Source organism: Emys orbicularis, chromosome 3 (assembly GCF_028017835.1).
Source record: "Emys orbicularis isolate rEmyOrb1 chromosome 3, rEmyOrb1.hap1, whole genome shotgun sequence".
NCBI classification, from domain to species: Eukaryota; Metazoa; Chordata; order Testudines; family Emydidae; genus Emys; species Emys orbicularis.
This window is the reverse complement of record NC_088685.1, coordinates 163,773,700-163,781,916: the sequence shown is the minus strand read 5'-3', so window position 1 is coordinate 163,781,916 and position 8,217 is coordinate 163,773,700. Positions and strand designations below refer to the sequence as shown.

At 43.6% G+C, this 8,217-nt stretch overlaps 1 long non-coding RNA gene across 1 annotated transcript; it reads right to left on the bottom strand.

Annotated features, from left to right (window-relative positions):
- Positions 1 to 1,456: 1,456 nt before the first annotated feature.
- Positions 1,457 to 5,614, bottom strand: LOC135876152 (uncharacterized). Its single transcript, XR_010561303.1, has 2 exons — positions 5,462 to 5,614; positions 1,457 to 3,230 (listed from the first exon to the last, which is right to left on the bottom strand). It is a non-coding gene; the product is annotated as an uncharacterized LOC135876152 (long non-coding RNA).
- Between the last annotated feature and the right edge of the window lie 2,603 nt (positions 5,615 to 8,217).

The window sequence follows — 8,217 nt, the reverse complement described above, 5'->3', positions numbered from 1 at the left end:
ATCTGAAAAGTAAGTAGCAGTAAATTAGACTGGAGAACTTTAGAAACCATTTATCTCATAACCTAGAAGATTATCTCTGTAAAGTTCCATGTGCTTCCATGGTGCAATACACAAATGTCAAATCATAATAATAACAATGAGTAAGCTAATAGCTATTTACAAGTGAAGAGCCAGCAGCACCCAGAAACTACTGTAGAAACTTGTATAGAGCTAGGCCGTAACATATTCTGCTCTTGGTTTGAGATTTCTGTGAAGATTTTAAATGGAGATTCCATAAATGCAGAGGATGATTTGTCAGTACCACCACACACACACAGCACTCACAATGAATATAGTTTTTCACTTCTTCCAACGTATCAAGAGATGAGTGAACTTCCATGAACCAAAGATTCTGCAAACCCTCTCGAAGTATTTGTTAGATTAAAATCCTAGTTTTCTCCCCTTAACTCTACTCTCTGTAATTTAAAGCCATGGCTTTTTTCAGATGTAATTCAATATACAAATCAAACATTTTCCAAGTTAAAGAGTGCTTATGCTGTGTATTAAGGACAGAAGAAATAAATTTCCCCTACACCAGCCCTTCTTTCCCCCCCCAAAAAAAGTTGGTCTGACACAAATGGGTGCCCTGTATGTAGCATATATAGTGTATTTCCCTCCCTCTCTCTGTTGCTTGCTTCTAGGTACTGAATTGTATTTACCGGACCAGATTCACTCTGGGGCCTATGCCAACTTCTCTCAGCACAGACCCTGGCAGAAGGCCCTGTGCAACAGAAAGTCTGTTTGGAGCAACTGAAGCAGTCCAAGGGAGCACAAAGTCCTTTCTGCCTGGAGGCACCATCTAGCCCCAGAAATAGAGTTGACACTTGGCCAGTGAAGAGGAGTGGTTAGGCCAGCTGAGGAATGTGCTGAATGAGCACATCCCTTATTTAGCCTCAGAGAGGTAGCCGGCTTAGTCTGGATCTGTAAAAAGCGACAAAGAGTCCAGTGGCACCTTATAGACTAACAGACGTATTGGCGCATAAGCTTTTGTGACTGAATACCCACTTCGTCAGATGCATGTCATCTGACGAAGTGGGTATTCACCCACGAAAGCTTATGCTCCAATACGTCTGTTAGTCTATAAGGTGCCACAGGACTCTTTGTCGCTTATTTAGCCTGTGACTGAAACTGCACACACCCCCAGCAGAAACCACAAGGTACTGATTGGCCACAAACTGGTGCTGAATGTACATCTGAGCTGAGTATTCATGAAATGTGGAGAGCAACTTAATACTGAAACTTTATTCCTTTCCCCCCCACCTACTGCCTCTCTCCCACTCCCAAGCACTAGTTACCTCCCTTAACTCACAAGAGCATTCCAATGAAGTCAAGGAAAGAAGGAGACAGTGAAATCTGTTGTTTCACAGCATACAGACACAGAAGTTAGATAAAAACATAAAATACTCTTGCTGGAAGCTTGCAACAAACACTACTTTATTCTTAGAATTCAGAACAATAACAAATAAGAATCCAAAATCAGAGAGAGAGAAAGCAGGCTGCTTCCTAAAAATGCAGAGGCACAGCTCACGCTGACCCTGTTTGTCACTCTAGCCTGGCTGGCTACACACAGAGTGAATCTGATCACATGCTTCCCTACAGAGCCCTAGCAAAACCCCATGGAATTTAAAGTGCTATCACAATTTTAACACAATTTTCAGAATACCACAAAATCAATGAGTTTTGGATGCAAAAGGAATGCAGGATCAAGCCCAAAATAGTTTTCTTAGGCCTGCTCTACACTTAAAAATGAGATCACCGTCACTCAATGCTGTGAAAAATGTTGCACCCTGAGCACTACAGTAAAGTCAGCCTAACCCTCAGTGTGGATGCAGCTTGGTTAATGGAAGAATTCTTCTGTTGACCTAGCTACTGCTTCCCAGAGAAGTGGATTAACTACATTGACAGAAAAAAACCTTCAGTCGATGTAGGAAGCATCTACGTTAGGGTGCTACAGCAGCACAGCTGCAGTGCTGTACTGTGCCACTGTAGTGTAGACATGGCCTTAGAAGGTCTGCAGGTTTGGATCTTTAGTTAATATATTCTCTTCGTCAATTTACATATTCTCTTCATATATTTTCATATTGACATACCCTCCCAGTGCTCATAACCAAATGATATTCTATTTTGGCTTCATGTTGCAGCAACCTGCTGCTACAAGATCAGGAAAGGACTGTAATGATAGACAGACACAGGGGATCTGATCCCAAACCTAGTGTGTAACTCTATTCTGGGTGGCACATACCTGCCTCTGACAGATGATTGATGGCCTGTCTTTTTCTTACACTTTGGCAACACTCAACAGCTTATCATGCCAATAAAGCCTGATTCAGCTGATGATCATCAAAGGCATTTCCTGTCTGTCCTTTTTAGGGCCAAATTCTTTTCTCAAATACATTAATGTAAATTTAAAGTAACATGCTGAAGCCAAAGGAATTACTCAAGATTTACACCAGTGTAGCTGACAGAATAATTGGGCCCTTAATTAGGAAATCAGGCAATCTTTTCCTGTTTTTGTGAATGTTCTAAGAAAAGAGCTGGAGAGCAAAAGCCATGTAAGCTAATACCTCCTCATAATTCTCCTTCCTATTTCGGTAGATACTGCTTCACTGCTTTTCTGAGTCAAAGCCTCTTTAGTTAATTGTACTTTTCCCAGCATATTGTAAGCACTAAATCTTTAGATCATAAACCTTTCAGGGCAGCGACTGTCTTTTTTTTGTGATTGTACAGCACCCAGCACAATAGGGCCTCAATCCCAATTGCAGCCTTGGATATTACCATATTTACTACTAATAATATTAAACAAATTATAACTTCCTCTGTTGCACAACAGTATACACTGAACCCATCTCCCTCCACACACCAGACCAGTTCCTCAGCATCGGGCCTATCTGGAAGTGACCTTGAATGGTTCAAAGGCCTTGGAGTGGCCCTCTACACAGGACTGGATTTCACACCTTTGTCAATAAAGGCATGTAGTTTTCCAAGTTGACCATAAGGTGTTCCCACAAATCCACTCCAGTTAATATGTAGCTTTAGGGTTGGACTGTTCAGTACTTCCATGGCAGTAAGTTGGATTTCCAAGGAACATCCAGAGTGATGTGGGAAGTGGTGTTGGTGATTCTATAGATGACACTCCTCCACTGGGTCGGTACCAAACCAATGGCCAGTTGGTTTTGGATCACTGTCTTGACCTTTCAGATGAGACATAAAAACAATATCTGAGTAAATTCCCAGTTGGGTAATTGTCACCTATGCCCCTTAAACTCAGTTCTTATCTGTGGTCAATAGGCATTTCCTACATGTCTGGAGGCCTGCAGTTTTAATATTAACACTCCTTAGAGGAGAGGACCCTTTTGACCACAAATCCAGAGAAACGTGGGCTCCAGCCATCCTTTCTCCCTTACATCATCTTGGAGGTTGAAGGTTTCTAACCCTGCCCAGGGTAGTTTGCATCAATTTCTCAAATACCAATCTTAAACCACCTGGATTGTGGCAAAACAAAATTTGTTGAAAAAGAGAGAGAAAATCAGACTGAGCAAAAGCAACTGTTTGCATGACATGTCCAGCCTGATACTGCGGAAGCTAATTAAGGTCAGTCTAATCCATGTTGTTTTAGTTAAGAATCACAATCTTACATTTATAGAGAATGCATTTTCTCCTTCCCTGGCTAGTCTCTTTCTCCCTGTTCTGTTCCAGTCTGAGACCGAACCCTCTGGTCTATGGGTGGGCATGATACATCTCCCACCTGATTTGCAATTTTGCTTTCCTTTTCAGATTTCTTTGATGTTCCTTACCTATTACCATATGCGACACCAAGCCCAAATGACATCGGTATTGATTAAGCAATACTGTATTACAGATAAATTAAAGGCCTGTACCTGGTTGGAAACTTCTTGCACTGTGTGCTATATGGCTATATAGTAAAAGACAGTCCCTGCCCCAAAGAACATACAATTTTAAAGACAAGCTACAACAGCTGGGTGAACAAACAAAGCAGGGAGTGTGTGAGGAAGGACAAGGAAGCAGTAACATGATGTTTTTGCGTACACTACTTGTGTTTTGATGGTAGTTGTAACAAAGAGATGAGGGGCAGTATTCTCGGTTTGCCACATGCTTAGTCAGCTGGCATTGTTCTGTAGGCATGTTAATGACTAGGCAGGTATACCTTGGTGTTCTGCAGAGCGAGGGTATTACTGCCTGTGTCTCATGCCATGTCGAGAGTCATTCACTATTGTATTCACTCCTTTGGATAAACAGTTTTGATTCCAATTTTTTTTTGTATGTATTTTACATCTTAGGACTTGTCCACACCCAACTTTGCACCAGTTTAACTGAAACTGGTTTACTTAAACCAGTGCAAACCCCTATGTGAACCCGTATTTTGGTATAAGAATGGCTCATTTGATTCAATTTAAACCTGTTCCCAATTAAACTAATGTAAACCAACATAAGCCACTAAACCAAAAACAAAAACAAAACAAACAAACAAAAAAAAGACTGCGGGTTGCACCAGTTTAATTAAACCAGTTTAAACACAAATCTTAATTAAGCTGGTGCAATTCTCACTCTAGAAAACCTTTGCTTCCAAATAAGAATCTTACTGTATCATCTGCATACTTTTGCACGTTAAATGTCCTGGCAGGAGGTGTCACCCTGAAGAGTTTAAAATGAATTGGACTGTACTATATTCTATTTCTCTCCACACTAATTCTACTCTGTATCAAATACTGCATACAAAAAACAATGTTAACAGAATGCTAGAGTTGCAAAGTTAAGCATTCAAAAATTAGGCAGCCAGGAGGAGCAATTATAGGAAAAGTTTGTTCAGCCCCTGCAGCCCTTGGTTGGAGCATGCTCAGTTGCTCTGAGGGGATGGCACATGGAGGGATGGAGCATGTTCAGGGCAGATGAAATCTTCTCAGAATTCCTCTGTCAAATTCTAACAAGGCTAAGCCTGGATGAACTGAGATTTTTCAGAGGTTTATAACTTGGCCAAATTTGGCAGATTTTCACAGGGACAGCAAAAGCCACATCTCTGACACTAGGGCAGCTTCCATGCCAAATTTCATGTCCCTATTCCCAAGTATGGAGGCACTGTAGTTTCTCAAAGAAACAACTGCAAGAAATTTTTTTTTAACAAAACAGCTTATTTTCCCCTAACCTCCTTCCTGGAAATCACTGAACCATTTTTGCTGAAAGTTTCCCAAAAAATTCAGTGTGACATAGACAACCATCATCATGTCACAATGTTGCATTAGCTCTGAGGCTATTGCAAGATTGTTTTAATGTCTTGCAAGCTCTACAAAAATCTAGACAGATGACAGCTCTAGTAGGGTACAGAATATATATCCTGCATCAACTGTAAACACTGACTGCAAAATCTGCCGGCCTATGATTTGGCATGCACTAAAACATTTATTACCTTACATAATACTTCCAGGAGTAACTGCTGGGGTGATGGGCTCCAAAGTCTCTTACTATGGGCTCAAATGGTAGGCCACTATTAAGGCTATATTGTGGATCATCTACAGATAAGGATGATGTATGTTTTTCAAGATTAAGCACTGGATCATTTACAAATTGACCATTCTAAAATATGATATAGAAAAAAGAAAACATCAGATTCAGCAGAGAGTCTGAGCTTTAACTCAGCAGACTAATTACTAATTATTTACAAAACTATGTCTTAAAAACAAACTTTTCAAGTTAAGCATTCAAAACAATTAAAAACACATTTGTAACTAATGGAAATTGCTTTTTCTTCCTAATTTTGAAAATGTTAATGAGCTGTCTGCCTGAACTGTATGTGCCAAGTCACAAACCTATCGTGAATCCCCGTAGCTGGATTGAAACCACTTATGGTTTGTCTTGGAAAGGCTGTCAGATCCTGAAATTATAGCGGAAAAAGGAAGGCCTTGTTCTAATATTGGCTTGTAGTTTTAGACATTAATGGGGAAAAAATAAGGCAAAATGCCTCCAAATATGTACTTGGCATATAATGTTCTGCTCCCAGGTAGGAAATATTCATTTCAGAACACATTTCTGGAATGCCATTATGATGATACACATAAAGGCTTTCCCATTGTTTCTCTGCTGCTCCCAAATTACTCCTTCATTAGCGGACTAGTCCTTTGAGAGAGGCCAGTTCCCAGGATTGTCTTTGAAAATCATAAATTAATCTCCATCCCCTAATCATTTATCTTAGTAACCAACAAACAACTAGTTACTTTTTCATCGTAGCAGGGGAAATCCACAGGGATTTTAGGTAACTAAAAAGTCATTAGTTACAACAAGAATCATCATGACATTTTCCAGGCCCAAAGGAAACTATATTCTAGGTCCTTTTATCCTAACCCATCCCTTTGGTGGACCGCATTTTGCTGTTATTTCCATGAAATTTCATTAACTTCAGAGTTGTTACTCATGTGCAGTTGAGAGTTTGGTTTGTTCTGGCTATCCTTTACCCTCTATATTCTCTGGATCCATAGGAGCAGTCTGAGAGCTGCTCTAACTTGGGACAGCTGGCTATGGTCCCCAAGCTACCATACACTCTAGCCATTCCCTGTCCTCACCCAACCCACCTCTGCCCCACTGGCTGCAGGAAGGGTAACACCTAGACCAAATGAAAAACAAAGTGATGCTGCCACTTGGGTTCCTTGCTGAAGTACACTGACACCTTGGTTCCCTCACTTGGGGTACTCTCCTTGTCCTGGGTTGTTGCTACTACTCCTATTGAATTCAGGAGCTCCTGTGGTACTCAACTACTGCAGGCAGGCACCAGGAGCGCCTTTGTGGCTGCTAAAACATCTCCTAGACCTGTTCCTCCTTAATACACCCTCTGGTTCTTGCTGCTGCCTCTCCCCAGAAATGGGGAAAGGACTCTGACCATGGTGGTGGCTCCTCTTGCTCCTGATCCTCCCCAATTAGCCATTGGTACTGATAGGTTGGGGCAAGATGGTGATAGGCTCAGAAAGGTGCTCATATCGCATATGGGAACATGTTGCCAGCTGGGGATTTGTGAGTAGCCTCCACTCCCTATATGCTGCCTAAGCAGCACAAAGAGTGGATCAAGGCAGAGAACTCCCCATAATATTAACTGTGGTTCACTGACCTTTTGGAAATAGTATTTGTTCTATGTACCATGTATGACCCGAAGAAGAGCTCTGTGTGGCTCAAAAGCTCATCTCTCTGACCAAAAGAAGTTGGTCCAATAAAAGATATTACCTCACCCACCTGGTCTGTCTAATATCCTGGAACCAACACAGCTACAACTACGCTATGTATTATTGTGATGCAAACAGTGACAATAAGAAGTGGTCACCCATTTGTTTTACATGCACATACAACCTCATCTCCTATCTGTGATGGAGCAGCTGGAGGACCCCATGGATGTTCAGTCTCTCTCCAATTTATTTGCAGGAGGCCAAAGACAAGGTGCTGGACAGCTGGCAGTTCTGAGAGGCAGTACTGTTGTTGGAGAAGCAGGGCGGTCCAACAGAGCCTCTTAGAGGAAGAGCCCTACAGACGGAAGATGGGCACTGTCTTCAGAACCTGTGTGGGACAAACCTGGGGCAATACTGGAGCTATCTCAAATGCCCCCGTGCCCCCTTCAACAAGGGCATGGTGGAGGGGCAGCCCGGGGTATTTCAGCCCGCAAACGAACAGTCTGCTGGCTGAGGGGTCTGTCCACAAAGCCATCCCTTTTGTTCTCCTTCCTTGACCCCTAGGTCGCTGTCGGGGGCCTCACGGTCAGCTCTTCGGGGGCAGGCCCCCTCCTTCCTCGCCAGCGATACCCCACAGAGCCAGTAACTCCCTCGGGCTGAGGCGCCGGGCTGGATTTGCTGGCCCCGGAGGATCAGCTCAGCGTAGATGACACCCCGCGTCCAGCCGCTCTCACTCACCTATTGCCACCCCCGGGGCAGCTCCCCGCTGGGCGCTAGCGGCTGGGGGAAGGGGCTAGTCACACAGTGGGGTACACTGGGGTGCTCAGGGCGGCGCCCCCAGGCCGCTCCAGCGGCAGCACGGGGCCTGCAGGTGGATCAGGCCACTGGCGCCCAAGGGCCCGGGGGGGTCACAGCCCGGGAGGGGACGGGCCAGGACACCCCCCTCCCGCGCGCCCCGTGGCGGCGCTCAGGGCGGGCGGGCGGGGGCGGAAGTGCTGTCACAGGAAGTCCCCCC